The following is a 15,284-nucleotide window of genomic DNA, read 5'->3' on the forward strand; positions in this document are numbered from 1 at the left end:
CCCCCTTCTTGCAGACGATCTAAAGCAATGATATAAGAACTAAGCTGGAGTGCCTACCCTTTGTGGGGTGAGTTGAAAAAGACATTAACTTCCAAGATTTGGCAAAAAGAAATTTTGAGCTGGAGAGTGGAGTGTTGGAAGCTTTCTTTTAGTTGTAAACAACCCCCCCCCCTCCCGGGCCCGGGAGCGTCCTGCTTTTGAGCTTGTGGAAGAGGTGCGGAGTTTGACAGCTGTGAAAGCTGTCAAACGGACAGTTTAAGTGGAAAAATCGTTATTTAAGATCCCTCTGGATTAAAATGAGTTGCAATTGAGTTAAAATTGTTGGAAACAAAGTAATAACAATAAGTTGGAGGATTGTTGGAGAAAGATTACTAAGTAACCAGATTCCCTCTAGGGGGAATTCTGTGAAATTACAATGGCTGTGGATGGAAAGTTACTAGTGGAAATCGAAAGAATGTTTCATCTGGTGGGAGTCTTACAAGAGCAGAGTCTGGCTATGAATAAACAACTTATGACCTTGACTTCTGGAACAAGCAGCTCTGCTGAATGTATTGAGGACCTGGATGAGAAAGAATCCACAGCTGAATCGGAAATGATATCTAAAGAAGTGGAAGAGACTAAACAAGAAAAAGAGAAAGTAAACTTGGAAAGTACCAACCAGAAGCTGACATCTGTGGAATATAAACAAGGAGACTTTTGGATTACATCTAACACAAATCTGCGAAAGATGCAAAAGATGAAGGAGGAGGCCCCGGGAGTTTATGGAACACAGGAACTTAAAATAAAGAAATATGATGGGGGCCTCCACTTTGATTTTGACTCTGAAGATGCAGACTTTGTGGAAATTTTCCAGCAGCTGTTTCCAAATGTTCTTGTGGGAAGAGAATATGGTTGGATGGTGACAGAACTTTTTCGAGATTCGACGACCGACATAAAGGACTACCAACAAGACCGGCGGAGAGGGACTGAAAGAGACTTGAAAGCCTCGGACGTGAGGAACCCAGGCTAAGAACTGATATTTTGGATATGTACTGGGAAGGGACGAAAACCGGGGATGGGAGGGAGGGAAGAATAGAATTGTAAAAACACTCAAGACCTTTGGGTTTAGTTAATATGATTTTTATTTAAGACAAATTGGGAAATCAATGGAAGAGAACTTGAGTCCAACTTAGAAAATTTTTTACTTTTCTTTATAAAAGAGGTAATTTTAAGATGATTAAGAAGAGAAATACCAATTTGCTGACACAATTCTGGGAATGGGGATGCATGAAGGGGGGTGGGGGGAAGTCAGGGAACAAGGTTAGGAAAGTAGGATTTTCTGAAATTATACATGTTTTTGTCTTTTGTCTTTTTTGTGTGTATTTGTCTTTATAAAAGGTGAAAAACCAATAAAAATTTCTATTAAAAAAAAAAGAACTGGACACAGGACTCCAGGTGTGGTCTGACCAGGGCAGAATAGAGTGGGACTATTATTTACCTTGATGTCAACACTCTACAGGGACGCGGGTGGCGCTGTGGGTTAAACCACAGAGCCTAGGACTTGCCAATCAGAAGGTTGGCAGTTCGAATCCCCACGATGGGGTGAGCTCCCATTGCTCGGTCCTTGCTCCTTCCAACCTAGCAGTTTGAAAGGACGTCAAAGTGCAAGTAGATAAATAGGTACCGCTCCGGTGGGAAGGTAAACGGCGTTTCCGTGCACTGCTCTGGTTCGCCAGAAGCGGCTTAGTCATGCTGGCCACATGACCTGCAAGCTTACGCCGGCTCCCTCGGCCAATAAAGCGAGATGAGCGCCGCAACCCCAGAGTCGCCCACAACTGGTCAGGGGCTCCTTTACCTTTACAACACTCTAGTTCTGCTGATGCAGCCTCAAATAGCATTTGCTTTTTTGCTGCTGTGTCACACTCTGAATTCATGTTAAGCTTGAAGACCCCTAGATTCTTTTCACATGTGCTACTGGCAATCCAGGCGCTGCCGCCCCCCATCTTATATTGGTGTATCTGGTTCTTCTTGCCTAAGTGCAGAACCTTCCATTTGTTCCTATTGAAATTCATTGCGTTAGCTTGTGCCCAGTTCTTCAGTCTACTAAGGTCCTGATTCTGCCTTCTGCTGCATTAACTACCCCTTCCCATTTGGTCTCACCTGCACATTTGATGAGCATCCCCTTCTTTGTCCAAGTTGTTTATAATGACCTTGAACAACAAAAGCAGGTCCAGGACAGAACCCTGCAGCACCCCACTTGTCACTTTCCCCCCGGGATGACGAGGAACCATTAATAAGCATTAGTTCAGTCAGTCAATCAGCTACAAATCCACAGTGACCTCATCCAGCCCACCAGCAGGATCTGAGTGCAACAGCACTTTCCCTTCCTGTGGCTTCTAGTGACTGGTGTTCAGAGTATACCCAAAGGAGCGTCTCCACCCCCATCGTCCAGCCCAGACAGTGAGGTCCAGCTCCGAGGGCCTTCTGGCGGTTCCCTCCCTGCGAGAAGTGAGGTTACAGGGAACCAGGCAGAGGGCCTTCTCAGTGGTGGCGCCCACCCTGTGAAACGCCCTCCCACCAGATGTCAAGAAAATAAACAACTATCAAACGTTTAGACGAAATCTGAAGGCAGCCCTGTTTAGGGAAGTTTTTAATGTTTGATGTTTTATTGTGTTTTTAATATTCCCTTGGGAGCCACCCAGAGTCGGTGGGGAAACCCAGCCAGATGGCGGGGTATAAATAATATAATTATTATATTATTATACTACCTACAGCAGTATTGAGATGTGCATAACCATCATAACTAGTAGTCATTACAGTGGTGCGCCGCAAGACGAATGCCTCGCAAGATGGAAAACCCGCTAGACGAAAGGGTTTTCCGTTTTTGAGCTGCTTCGCAAGACGAATTTCCCTATGGGCTTGCTTCGCAAGACGAAAACGTCTTGCGAGTGTTCCGATTTTTTCCGCTCCCCCCCCCTTTTCTAAGCCGCTAAGCCGCTAATAGCCTTTTAGCCGCTAAGCCGCTAAGCCTTTAATAGCCGCTAAACCGCTAATAGCGCTAATCCGCTAAGCCGCTAATAGGGTTGCTTTGCAAGACAAAAAAACCGCTAGACGAAGAGACTCGCGGAACGGATTATTTTCGTCTTGCGAGGCACCACTGTAATAGCATTATTCTGCGTGAATTTACCTAAGGGTGATTCTTTCTGTAACCAGCACCACTAATTTTGTTCTCTCTCATTGTTGGAATGAAGAGGTTTGCTGGCGTGTAACGAGATATAGGTCAAAGTTTCACTCCCCAGCACCGTGGAGAGCCCCTGTCAGTGAGGGAAGCAAGGTGGACCAATGGTCCAGCCCAAGGCTGCTTCCTATGTTCCTGATTTAAAGCAATACCTTTTCAGTTTTTCTTTATTTGAAAAATAGCAGAAGGATACAAAACATCATATAAGGAAGAGATCACGTCGCATCATGGCTGATACAACAAATGATCTCCCCCAAATTTCAAATTTATTTTCTCCTTTTCTTTATTATAATTAACACATTTTTTTCTCCCCTGGCACTTCACACTGCTGGGATTATCGTCTTTTCCCTTGAAGTCCTCAAGGATAACACCATCTGGATGGAAGGGAAGAGGTGATGTATTTTACTTCATTGTTTAAGTGTTAGGTCACTGCAAATCTTAATAAAGCAAAGCAAAAGGCTTTGTATGTTAGGGTCACCTGAACATTATAATTAGCCCCATTCAATAAACCAGGCTGATTAATGTTGGACTCGGGGGTTGGACTCGATGGCCCTTATGGCCCTTATGGTCTATTCCAACTGTATGATTCTAATGTAACTGGGAGAAATCTCCCTCACTCCAGATTGGGGAGAAGGAGTTACAGGATCTTTGGGAGCTCCTTATAACAAGTCAGTTCAGTACTCTCTACAACCTTCCGCCCACCAGACCTTCCCACTTGACCTGTGTTGTGGTTTGTCTCTTTTTTTTGTGTCATTCAAAATAACTTTTATTCAAAATTAAAACAAAACATATTATCCAGAAACATATCATCCTTATTCCCCCCCCCCCATTTTTCCTCCCTCACCCCCCAACTTCCCTCAGTTCCAGTCTTTGATTTCTCTAAAAATGCTGTTTCCTGCATGTTACACAGTTGTATAAATCCTCAAACTATTAAGCTGATTATTATCAATAAAAAATTTGTGAATGTTTATTCAAAACCAGCCAAGGAGTCCAGTTCGCTTTGTTGCGTCTTCAAATACTTTGTAAAGGGTTCCCATTCATCTTTAAAGTCACTGTTATCCTTGTCCAGCAGCTTGTATGTCAGTTTGGCCAGTTCTGCATAGTCTATCAATTTTTCTTGCCATGATTCTTTGGTTGGGGTTTCTTCAGTCTTCCATGCATGTGCTACCAGAACTCTTGCGGCCGTTGCCGCATACATGAAGATGTTTTTCAGCTTTTTTGTGTTGTGGTTTGTCTCAAACCATGCCCATTTTTCCATCACCTGATGACTTATGCCATCAGGCACATGGCAGGTAAACCCTGGGGCCATAAGACAACACAGAAGACATTTCCTTTGCAGCCACAGCTTGAACTCAAGACACAGGGAAACTTTCCCTTGCTGCCACAGTGTGAATTCAATCCATGGTTGCAAAAATCAGAAGGTGCTCCAGATTCTTCCATTTCCATTTGACTCCAGGGTCTACTGCTCAAAACAGCCCCATGGATGCCGGAGAAGGTCTGCCATAGTAATGAGCCTTTGGTTCCCTCACAATTCTGGGTCACAATGTCTCTGACAATGCCTATGGTCTGTGGGCAGCCATCAACAGATGGGGGGGGGTGCTTCACTCTCCTTTAGAAATAGCACAGCCACCCACCCCCCTGCTAAAATGAGTCTCAGCAAACAGTGGAAGATTGGCAGATGAAGATGATGGATTTTTCGGAGCTGGCCGACCTGACTGGAAGAGTCCGCGACCAGGAGGAGGAGTATCAGGAAGAATGGATGAAATTTAAAGACTATTTAGCTAAATGTATTAAGATAACTTAATTGGAAAAGCTTGCAAATAATAGGCTTAGGATTTAAATATGTAAGGATAAGATTTAAGATGTTTAAAGTTAAATTAGAAAGAATGAAGGATGTTAAGTGATCAAGTTAATTTTTGAGAAAATCGATTTTGGAAAACTGTTAAAATGATATATAATGAAATTCAACCAAGGGGATTTGATGAAGTCACTTAATAATGTTACCAAGATGTAAACAGGATGTATGTTTGTTTTGAATTTTTGAAAATCAATAAAAAAATAAAAATAAAATATGTCTCAGCAAGCAGGGCAGTGAGCAGCAGCCCAACTGGGCCAGGCTGACAAGGGGCTCTTCCCAGCTCCTGGGGTCTTTAGCCAGCACCCAACCTGGCTGACTGCTGGTACTTGCCCCATTTGGGCCTCCTTCCAATGGAGAGGAGACGTCACCCTCCATCTTTGTTTGGCGCTGAACAAACCCCCCTTGTTATTTACTTCCTTTGTGCAAGAGCAGAGTTGGCTCTGATCTTCCCTTGAAGTTTTGTGTACCTTGGAAGATGCTTCATCTCAGCTCGCTGTTCTCTCGTCAGCTTGCAGAGGCATATATATCCCCATCTATTCTTTCCGTCTGACTGATTTATTTCATTAACTTACGAAATTGCGGCTGACACTTTCCTCCTACAGTTGATCTACATGATGGGCTTCTCTCTCTCTCTCTTTCTTTTCTTTTCTTTTCGGGAGGTGGTGGGGATGGGAGTATGCAAAGAAATTACTTGTCACACAACCCAAAGCTCAATGACTGTAATTTTCTCATCAATGCAAAACGCATTCGCTGCTGGCAATTCTGCTCCTGGATTTCTGCCTCCGGGTTCGGAACAAGAAAACTTTGCTGTCAGCGAGAATGGGTTGCCTTCCCTTGGTGGCAAAGGAAGGTGAGTTCTCTTTGTTTTGATGCAGAGAATTCAGAGCCTGAGCTGGGGTGAAGCCAGCGGGGGCATCTAAGGGGCACCATTTGTATCTGTTCTCGTTTCAAGCAGGGATGTGGAATCTGTGGCCCTTTCTCCGGGTGTTAGTAGACTCCAACACCCATCTTCCATGGCCATTGACTGCGCCGATTGGGACCAGTGGGAGTTGGAGTCTCAGAACATCTGAAGTAAGAGTCTTGGGTGTCCCCCATTCCTGATTGTGTTGTGAAACCAATAGGTGGCTAACCCTCCATGAAGCCCCTCGTATTGTCAGATTGGGAGGTCTTGCTGAAATGCAAGACCTGGTCCTGAATGGGGCAACTGTGCCCCTGAAGGACCAGGTGCGCAGCCTGGGAGTCACTCTGGACTCAAAGCTGTCCATGGAGGCACAGGTCAATTCTGTGTCCAGGGCAGCTGCCTACCAGCTCCATCTGGTACGTAGGCTGAGACCCTATCTGCCTGCAGACTGTCTTGCCAGAGTGATGCGTGCTCTAGTTATCTCTCGCTTGGATTACTGCAATGCGCTCTATGTGGAGCTACCTTTGAAGATGACCAGGAAACTACAACTAATCCAGAATGTGGCAACTAGACAGGTGACTGGGAGCGGCTGCCAAGACCAAATAACACCGGTCTTGAAAGACTACATTGGCTCCCAGTATGTTTCCAAGCACAATTCAAAGTGTTGGTGCTGACCTTTAAAGCCCTAAACGGCCTTGGCCCAGTATACCTGAAGGAGCGTCTCCACCTCCATCGTTCTGCCCGGACACTGAGGTCCAGCTACAAGGGCCTTCTGGCGGTTCCCTTGCTACGAGAAGCCAAGTTACAGGGAACCAGGCAGAGGGCCTTCTTGGTAGTGGCGCCCTCCCTGTGGAACACCTTCCCACCAGATGTCAAAGAGAAAAATAACTACCAAACTTTTAGAAGACATCTGAAGGCGGCCCTCTTTAGGGACGCTTTTAATGTTTAATAGGTTATTGTATTCTAGTGTTTTATTGGAAGCCGCCCAGAGTGACTGGTGAAACCTAGCCAGATGGGCGGGGTATAAATAATAAATTATTATTATTATGCACCTTGTAAATCACTCAATTGCATCCTGAGTCCAGATGACACAATCTGCATTGCAAACTTGTACTTGCACAAGAACGCAAGAAGACGAGAATTGCCTGTTGGATCAGGCATTACTGCCTCTGATGTGGATGGTGCTGTGGTCTAAACCACTGAGCCTCTTGGGCTTGCCAATCAGAAGGTCGGTGGTTCGAATCCCCGCGACGGGGTGAGCTCCCGTTGCTCGGTCCCAGCTCCTGCCAACCTAGCAGTTCGAAAGCACACCAGTGCAAGTAGATAAATAGGTACTACTGTGGTGGGAAGGTAAACAGCATTTCAGTGCGCTCTGGTTTCTGCCCCATTGCACCAGAAGCGGTTTAGTCCTGCTGGCCACATGACCTGGAAAGCTGTCTGTGGACAAACACCGGCAACATTGGCCTGAAAAGTGAGATGACTGCTGCACCTCATAGTCACCTTTGACTGGACTTAACCATCCAGGGGTCCTTTACCTTTCACCTGCCTCTGACTGTGGAGGCAGAGCGTAGCCATCCTGACTAGTAAAAGGTAAAGGTAAAGGACCCCTGACCATTAGGTCCTGTTGTGACCAACTCTGGGGTTGCGCGCTCATCTCGCTCTATAGGCCGAGGGAGCTTCCGGGTCATGTGGCCAGCATGACAAAGCCGCTTCTGGCGAACCAGAGCACACGGAAACGCCGTTTACCTTTCCGCCGGAGTGGTACCTATTTATCTACTTGCACTTTGACGTGCTTTCAAACTGCTAGGTTGGCAGGAGCAGGGACCGAGCAACGGGAGCTCACCCAGTCGCGGGGATTCGAACTGCTGACCTTCTGATCGGCAAGTCCTAGGCTCTGTGGTTTAACCCACAGCGCCACCTGCATCCCATCCTGACTAGTAGCCATCAACAACCCTCTCCTGCTCCATAAAATTTTTCTAATCCTGTTTTAAAGCCATTTAGATTGGCAGACGCCACTGCCACCTGTCGGAGCAGGTCCCATACTTTAACAGGTGGCCGTGCCTTGCAGTTAGATGAGGCGGCTTTCAGGTGACCTTCCACTTTGATGAATTAACTTCTCCCTTTTGCCCAGAGCATCCAAAACAAAGCCAAGGACCTATCTATAGACCGTCTCGCAGACCAATATTCCCATCACAAGAGAGATGACTAAGGGGTGTGTGATAGGACTGGACATCTGTTTCTCCCATGTGGGCCACTTTCTTTTTAAAAGCACCATCTCCGCCTCGCCGACAGAGTTTGTGTGCAGAAAGAATAACACAAATGATCATAAAAGGCCTGGCTTTATTTCTGAAGTGGAACGTGACGTCTGATTGGCTCATTCTCCCACAATATCCATTTCGGGTCCACTTTCCTCTTCCCCGACTGATCATCACAAGTCCTATTTTAGACCAAGCAGAAACATTGACTCAGTCTGGCTCTCACTTCCTCGCCTCCCGGGTGGGGTAGTTGAAAGATCATTTCAGTATTCGGATGCGGTTAATGTCGGGGCCATAGCAAGTTTGCTTCAAATGATGCTTTCAGAATCGACTCTTCAGTGGGAGTAAGAGATCCTGGCCGCACTTGGCCGCACTTGCTGGAGAGGTTGACATGGCAACTTGCTACAGCTCCTCTCGGGATAGATGAACTGTTCATTTTTGGTTTGTCTTAGTTTCTCATTTTTCCATCTCATGTTTGGTTTTGACATTGCCACAGCATTTTTTTTAATAAAAAAAATAGAAATAAAAGTTGTTGTTTTTTAAAAAAGATTTTATTGAAGTAAATCAAGCCTATCAATTCAATTAAAATAACAGAAGTACAAATAAGCAGGTCAGTATATTTGGGAGAGTCTTAATATTAGGTTAGGCCACTAGGAAAACCGAATTTCACTTTGTACTGTGGAGTCCTGTGTGTCTGTATTTGTCATATATAAAATAGAATCCCACGAAAGAGCATATGATTATTCAGGGTCCCCCAAGCCTTTGGCGAGATGAATTTATGAGTTACCGGTAATTTCTCTGCTCATGCTAAACTCAACATATTTTTATACCAAAGCGTTTGCAGGTCTTTTTCAATGGTGTTTCAAATATATGCGATTTCACTTCAATACACGCTCCACAAATTGTGATTGCCTGTATACTGTCCAGATCAGGAGAAGTAATAGGACCACTCTATTCTGCCTTGGTCCACACCTGGGATATTGTGTCTAGTTCTGGTGCCACCATTTAATGAGAGTGACCGAGATGATCAAAGGTCTGGAACCCTAGCCTTATGAGGAATGGTTGAGGGAGCTGGGTATGTTTAGCCTGGAAAAGAGGAGACTGAGAGGAGATAGGATAGCTATCATCAAATATCTCAAGGGCTGTCATATGGAAGATGGAGCCAGCTTGTTTTCTCCTGCTCTGGTGAGTAGGACCTGTACTAATGGTTTCAAGTCACGACAAAGGAGATTACAACGAAACATCAGGAAGAACTTTCTGATGGTGAGAGCTTTGATAGCAAAACGGACTCCCTCAGAAAGTATTGGACTGTTCTTCATTGGAGTTTTTTATACAGAGGTTGGGTGGCCATTTGTCAGGGACGGTTTAGTTTACCTTCCTGCATTCCAGGGGGCTGCACTAGATGACCCTTGGGGTCAGGGTGTGTCCAACATGAATAAATATTGGGGGACAGGTAAACCCCACCCCACATAATCAATCACAAGACATGACACATGCTGTGCTGGGCCCAGGGGTAACCCGAGCAACGCGGTCCAGGTCCAGTCATGAATCCAGGGATTCCGCGAGGAGTCAGTCCGACAGGGCCAAGGCAGGAAACCAGGCAAGGACAGGTACAGGATTTCAGCCAGGATCTGGCATACAGCAATGTTGCTCCCTCAACCTGGGGCAGGGCCAAACAGCCTTTTATCTTTGTCGGGATAACGGCCGGTCCTGATCTCCCGGCGACTCACCTCCCTGTCTCGCCCGAAGGCGAGCACTCCTCCTGCGAGTACTCAGGTCTCTCCTTCTCTCAGACCTCAGTCTCTGCAGCTCGGGAGACGTTGGTGGGTTACTAGACCCAGGGGCCACCTCAACCTCTCTGACCCAACCGGTAGTGGAGCAGCTGTAAGTGATGGCCCAGCTGGAGGCAACGAGGTCATCCCCACATCTGGAGCCAGGGCAGGATCAGGCCCCCGACTCAGCCCAGCTGGTGCTTGTTGCAGGGGAACCTGTGCAGACTGGGACTCTTCAGGATCAGGCTCAAGACTTGGTTCAGATGATGTCTGAGGCAAAGGATCCAGTGCAGACTTAGATTCCTCTGGTTCCGAGTCCAAGCCTGAGTCCCAGACCCACTATTTGAATGGCAATACCCAGAGCTTTTTCCCCCCAGGGGAAACTCACCATAACTCAGTTCGGGCACCTATCAGGTGGGTTCCAGAACCTCACAGGTGTGTGCTATTGCAATTCTACATTCACGGAGACTTCTGGGAACTCTTTTTTCTAGAACACCAGCACTGGCAATGCCCATCAGCTGGGGGTGGGGGTGCCGAAAGGACCTCGGTTCCAGCGCTTAGGGTCCCTTCCAGCTCTGCCATTCATGATTCTACGATTCCATGACAGCACTGTGTAAATAATAAATGCTGTCTATAACCTTTAAATGTCATGTTTCGAATTGTTAGGGATGCTCCGTCTTCTACGTCCAAGACAGCGAGCTCCGAGCAGCGCCTGATGTTCCTGTGTTGTTAACAACAATTGCTGTAAGCACACTTCTTCCCGGGGAGACTGCGAAAGCGTGTTTGTTTGTCCATGATTTACATCCTGCCCACCTTGTCTGCATTTTTAAATATGCATAATTGGCCTATTTTTCCCTCTCCTCCCACACCCCCTGCTCCATCTCATAAGTAGATTACACGCCAGGAAGACCCAATGCATTCTTTGAAGGATTTTTACCCTGACACCCCCCCCTCACGCACACACAAAAAGGAGTAGAGATAATATTGAACTAATTTCTGTCAAAGGAAGATACAGTTTTCAGAAACATCCTCACAGCTCAGCGTGAGGAGATAACAACCCCTTTTTTTAAAACATAATGATACCTTTCCATACAGGGTGTTGTGTTCCTTCCTTGATTATTTTAATTTCAAAAAGAGCTTGGCATTGTTAAATGCGGGCTAAATGCCAGCATTGAAATATGAAGCAGTCTGGGGGGGCGGGGGCAGTTTACGGATTTGAGGATGAATGAAAGGTTAGTTAAAACAATTGCAATTCCAAGTCACCCTTTTTTTCTGCCATCCCACCTCATTTTTTAGCTGTTGGTTTGTTTCTTTTTTTTAACGAACGCAAGCATAGTTGGGTGACTGTGCTGGGACGGTGTCGGGGCACAGAAAACTTGTGTTCACTGGGCACAGTGCCTTGTGTCGTAAGAGACTCCTAAAAGGTAAAGGTAAAGGGACCTCTGACCATTAGGTCCAGTCGTGGCCGACTCTGGGGTTGTGGCGCTCATCTTGCTTTACTGGCCAAGGGAGCCGGCATACAGCTTCCAGGTCATGTGGCCAGCATGACTAAGCCGCCTCTGGCGAACCAGAGCAGCGCACGGAAACACCGTTTACCTTCCCACCGGAGCGGTACCTATTTATCTACTTGCACTTTGACGTGCTTTCGAACTGCTAGGTTGTCAGGAGCAGGGACAGAGCAATGGGAGCTCACCCCATTGTGGGGATTCGAACCGCCAACCTTCCGATTGGCAAGTCCTAGGCTCTGTGGTTTAACCAACAGCGCCACCCGCATCCCTAAGAGACTCCTGAATCAGCCCAATTGCCCATCTCTTCTCACGGTAGCCTGTGGAAAATGTACGAGCTAGATCTGAGCCTGTGAGCACTCTCTCCTGCTATGGTTTCCAGCAGCTGATCTTCAGAAGCATTTCCACTTCTCCCCATTCAAAGAACTCCCCGTTTATTCCTACTCTTTGCTTTCTGCAATGTAGCCAATTCCTGATCCATAAGAGCAGCCTTTCTCAACCTTGGGTCCCAAGATGTTTTTGGCCTACAACTCCCATCATCCCTGAGCACTGGTCCTGTGAGCTAGGGATCATGGGAGTTGTAGGCTGAAAACATGTGGGGACCCAAGGTTGAGAACCACTGGATAAGAGGACTAATGGGGGGGAGCAAAAACATTTGTGTCCGGATTTTCACTTTTTGAAATATGGCAACCCCATAATGAAGGGACCCCTAGGGTCATCTAGTCCAACCCCCTGCAATGCAGGAATCTCAACTAAAGCGTCCCGGACAGATGGCCGTCCAACCTCTGCTTGAAAACCTCCAAGGAGGGAGAGTCTACCACCTCATGAGGAAGTCCGTTCCACTACTGAATAGCTCTCAGCGTCTGAAAGTTTTTCCTCATATTTGGTGAGAAGCCAATCAAAGCCACAGCGCAGCTTGACAACCAACCATAGCTGAGACTTTTTTTTTTCTTTTCAGGGGTCCCTTTACCTTTTTATTTTTTTTAAAAAAAAAATTATTAAGCTTTTACAAAAAGGAAAAATAAAGAAATCACATAAAAGAAGAAAAAAAGAAAAAAAGAAACATATTCAAAAGTACATTTAAAACACATCAAAATAAAAATCCAATAAAAGAAAAATTTCACTCAACCAAAAACAAAACATAAAAGCTCGAACTTTTGAAATCATACCTAATTAACTTCCTTTCTTGACTTCCTCACGCCTCCCTTTTTTGTGTTCCTCTTTACCCAGTCAGGTACAGCAAGTCCTTACCCTCTTTCAGAAACTCATTTCTAATTGTTAGGTTCATTCTATTATGTCTTCAAACTTTCCCCTTGTACTTAACCACCTTTATAATATTATTTACTTTCGACATAATATAACCTTGATTCTTCCTCCTTTTTTGCTACGTTTTACACTTTTTCTTAAGCTATGTCACTAATGCCATATTATTTCCAAAACCAACATTATTTTAACATTCATAAACTTTGCAGTGTTTCTGCAGATAGTCTTTGAACTTCTTCCAGTCCTCTTCCACTGTTTCTTCTCCCAGGTCTCGGATATCCGAGACATAGCTGAGACTTCTTTTTTTGAGGGTCCCAGGATGCTGAATCCCTCTGGGAACATTCACAACTCTGTTTTCCTTCCCTTTCAGATTTCTTCAATGAGAAAATAAGAAGAGCTTTGTTGGATCAGACCAAGGGCCCACTTCGTCCAGCATCTTGTTCTCGCGGTGACCAAGAGGATGCCCCAAAGGGAAGCACAGAATAATAATAATAATAATAATAATAATAATAATAATAATAATAATAATAATAATAATAATAATTTATTTATACCCCTCCCATCTGGCTGGGTTTCCCCAGCCACTCTGGGTGGCTTCCAACTGAATATTTAAAACAATACAGCATCAGACATTAAAAACTTCCCTAAACAGGGCCACCTTCAGTTGTCTTTTAAAAGTAAAATAGTTGTTTATTGCCTTGACATCTGATTGGAGGGCATTCCACAGGGCAGGCGCCACCACCGAGAAGGCCCTCTGCCTGGTTCCCTGTAACCTCACTTCTTACAGTGAGGGAACCGCCAGAAGGCCCCTGGCGCTGGGACCTCAGTGTCCGGGCAGAATGATGGGGGTGGAGACGCTCCTTCAGATTGTGGGCAGCTCCCCACAAGTAATCAATTAGTTGGGGGAAGGGGAATTTTTTTCATAGCAAATGAGTGAAGGCAGGGTGGGGGTGGGGTGGCTGGAAAAGATTAATCCATCTGCCGTTTCAGCTTCCATTAATAAATGTATTGCAGTCGCTGGAGGCGATGGAATTAACTGATGGCTTTGCCCTCCTATTACTGCATTAAAAAATATATTATTTCTGCAATGTGATTGGGGTGGGGCGAGTATATAGATGGTTGACTCTGCTCTAGAATTAATGTTTGTGCATGATTGGGGAGATTGGACGAATGGTTAAACATGCTCTTTCGTTCAGGCTTTTAAGAGGCAATTTTAAAGTCTTGTTTGTGATGGATATATTGATTAATGGGTTGTGTAAGTTCTCAGTAATCAGTGGGACCAAGCTCAAGCTTGGTAAATTGATTATTTGGTTGTGCGTGGATACAGGGATTGTTTTCTCTTATTAACTGGTTGAAATGAATTAATGGATGAATCATGGGGACAACTGATGCACAGAGATTTTTGTGGGTTAATTGTTCTATAATCAAATAATAATATCAAGCAGCAGCTCTGCGAAGGGACTGTAGCTTGGATGAAGAACGCCTGAGTTGCATGCAGAATGCCTGATTTGATCCCTCACATCAGCTGCAGTTAAACCAGGAGAGGGGAGCCCTTTTCCAGCTCCAGGGCCACAGTCCCCCTTGTGTAATCTTCCAGGGGACACATGCCAGTGATGGGCGGAGCCTATGACAAAAGTGGGCGGGGCAGTGGGCGGGGGATATCCCTTTTATACTCACATTCCCTTTCTGTCCTTCCTCTAGGCAGGTGTCAAAGAGCGAGCTGGCAGTAAATCACACCGTTCAGCTTTGAGTTAAATGCTTATTAGCACAAACATAGAATCATAGAGTTGGAAGAGACCACAAGGGCCATCGAGTCCAACCCCCTGCCAAGCAGGAAACACCATCAGAGCACTCCTGACATATGGTTGTCAAGCCTCTGCTTAAAGACCTCCAAAGTAGGAGACTCCACCACACTCCTTGGCAGCAAATTCCACTGTCGAACAGCTCTTACTGTCAGGAAGTTCTTCCTAATGTTTAGGTGGAATCTTCTTTCTTGTAGTTTGGATCCATTGCTCCGTGTCCGCTTCTCTGGAGCAGCAGAAAACAACCTTTCTCCCTCCTCTATGTGACATCCTTTTATATATTTGAACATGGCTATCATATCACCCCTTAACCTCCTGTTCTCCAGGCTAAACATGCCCAGCTCCCTTAGCCGTTCCTCATAAGGCATCGTTTCCATGCTCTCCACATGATCTCCACAGACTTGGCTGAGTGTCAGGCCTAATGAGCACAGCAGCTCAGCCCCAGTAGATCTTGCCCCATGGCAATCAGCTGCTGAAATTGAGAGTCCTTGCCTCCCCACAGCCATCTAAGTCCCTTCCTCTCCAGGGCTTTCCCCAAGCAATCAGAGACTGCGCCTGCATTAAGTCAACCTCTCTTCCGCCCTTCTCATGCCTCTTCTGGTTCTCGGAGACAAGGGGGAAGGGAGCTCATCACAGCAGGAGGGGGAGACACCCAGCCAGCCTCATTTCTGCCTCTTGGCCTCCCTCCCCCCGCTCTCTTGCCTCAGCTTC

This window comes from Podarcis bocagei, assembly GCF_964188305.1.
Source record: "Podarcis bocagei genome assembly, chromosome: 4".
In the NCBI taxonomy this organism is placed as follows: Eukaryota; Metazoa; Chordata; class Lepidosauria; order Squamata; family Lacertidae; genus Podarcis; species Podarcis bocagei.